The sequence below is a fragment of the Macadamia integrifolia genome, chromosome 13 (genome assembly GCF_013358625.1).
Source record: "Macadamia integrifolia cultivar HAES 741 chromosome 13, SCU_Mint_v3, whole genome shotgun sequence".
Lineage (NCBI taxonomy): Eukaryota > Viridiplantae > Streptophyta > Magnoliopsida > Proteales > Proteaceae > Macadamia > Macadamia integrifolia.
Genome location: NC_056569.1, coordinates 9624220 through 9626356, shown reverse-complemented (window position 1 = coordinate 9626356; position 2137 = coordinate 9624220).

Here is a 2137-nt window from a genome sequence, read left to right as displayed (position 1 = left end):
GGTTAGTACATGTTTCTCGCGGGTTGAGATATTGGTCGTCTTTCCGCTTTCTCCTTTTATACTAGGTGGTAAAAATGTTGCTCAAATATGAGTTTAAGTGTTGAGGTAAACTCATATTTGACACACATCCTTTATAATATGATCATTCATGGGGAGTAGGATGCTCACTTATGAGAGTCATTCTAGTGAAACCAAACAACTTCAAAAATTAAGAATTATCATTCTAAATAATGTCATCCCAAAGATTTACCGAACCAAACACCCCCCTTATATAGGCAATCTGAGTCCTCCTTATTGGTCGAAGGTCCCTCTCAGACTAACGTGGGCCAGTGTCCTATTGGAGAGCTTGTCCTTCTTCGTGGCTGAGCTGGCCTAGACTCTAACTGTTAACTCAGCCAATGTGAGCTGTCACAATTGTTAACTCGACAATGGTAAAGTTTTGTAAGGGCTAACTCGACCATGATGGGTCTGGAGGTTGAATAATCGTTTGATTCTGGTTAACCACGTCGGTTGAGGCCCAAGTCCGTTATGGGTGTGAGGACCCCACTCGAGGTGCATTTTACACGTGGGGAAGTGGTATGGTTGAGGGTCGTTAAAGTTGCTCGGTGAGGTCGACTCGTATCCGTACTAATGTGGGCCAGTGTCCTATTGGAGAGCTCGTCCTGTTTCGTGGCTGAGCTGGCCTAGACTCTAACCGTTAACTCAACCAATGTGAATTGTCATAATAGTTAATTCGACAATGGTAAAATTTTGTAAGGGCTAACTCGACCATGATGGGTCTGGAGGTTGAATAATCATTTGATTTTGGTTAACCACGTCGGTTGAGGCCCAAGTCTGTATTTGTGTGAGGACCCTACTCGAGGTGCAGTTTACACATGGGGAGGTGGTATGGTTGAGGGTCGTTAAAGTTGGTCGGTGAGGTCGACTCGTATCCATACTAACGTGGGCCAGTGTCCTATTAGAGAGCTCGTCCTTCTTCGTGGCTGAGCTGGCCTAGACTCTAACTGTTAAATCCACCAATGTGAACTGTCATAAACTCATAATAGTTAACTCGATAATGGTAAAATTTTGTAAGGGCTACCTCGACCATGATAGGTCTGGAGGTTGAATAATCGTTTGATTTTGGTTAACCACGTCGGTTGAGGCCCAAGTCCGTTATGGGTGTGACGACCCTACTCGAGGTGCAGTTTACACGTGAGGAGGTGGTATGGTTGAGGGTCGTTAAAGTTGGTCGGTGAGGTCGACTCGTATCCGTACTGATGAGGTCGAGAATTGAGATGCGAATCACTGGTCGAGAGGTATATGGTATATCACTATCAAAATAACTCGTGAAGTAATGTCCTCAATTGCAGTCCACTCCCTTTCAATGCTTATTTATTTTTATAACTACTTTCGTTTCCTAGTTCGGAGAGAGAGAGAGAGAGAGAGAGGGGTCGTGATTCCTTGTTATCCTTTCTGTTTCATAGATTCCCTTTTAAGATGTCGGTGTAAGAAGTCAATACCCTTTTAATGCTTCAGGAACAGCTAACCGGGTTTTATAGTCAACGAAATGAAATAACTTCACTCCTGCAACATCATCCAACCTTAGACCATCTTTGGCGTGTGGGGACCATCTTCGGGGTGTGGTTTAGGGTGTGTTCTCACCTTGGATGAAAATCCTCTGTTTTTCTCATCCTTGTTTTTTCATGTTTTACTATCTGTAGAACATGACACGTGGACAATTTTAATATCAATGGTCAAGGTTGGGTGAGGATTATTACATCCAATGCGTTAGTCTTAAAGTTATCCACGTGTTGTGTTCTATAGGTAGCAAAACAAGAAAAAACAGGAATGAGAAAAATAAAGGATATTTTTTCCTCTCACCTTTGGGGTTATGGTTTACGTAGACACTGGTCCACACATTGGACCACACAACATGGACGTGAGATGGAGTGAGGTGGTTGAAGATTTAAGTTCATAATTCACTTCTTATTTGTTCATAAATATTTTTCTAAGTTTTCGTATTTTTTCTGAATATCTTTTGAGATTTTATTTCTTTGATTGCGGGTGGTAAGAAAGTTCTTACATCTCTCAAGTAACAGTAAAAGTTCACCTTATATATAACCAGCTTGTAGAGGGGGAGAGAGAGAGAGAAAGA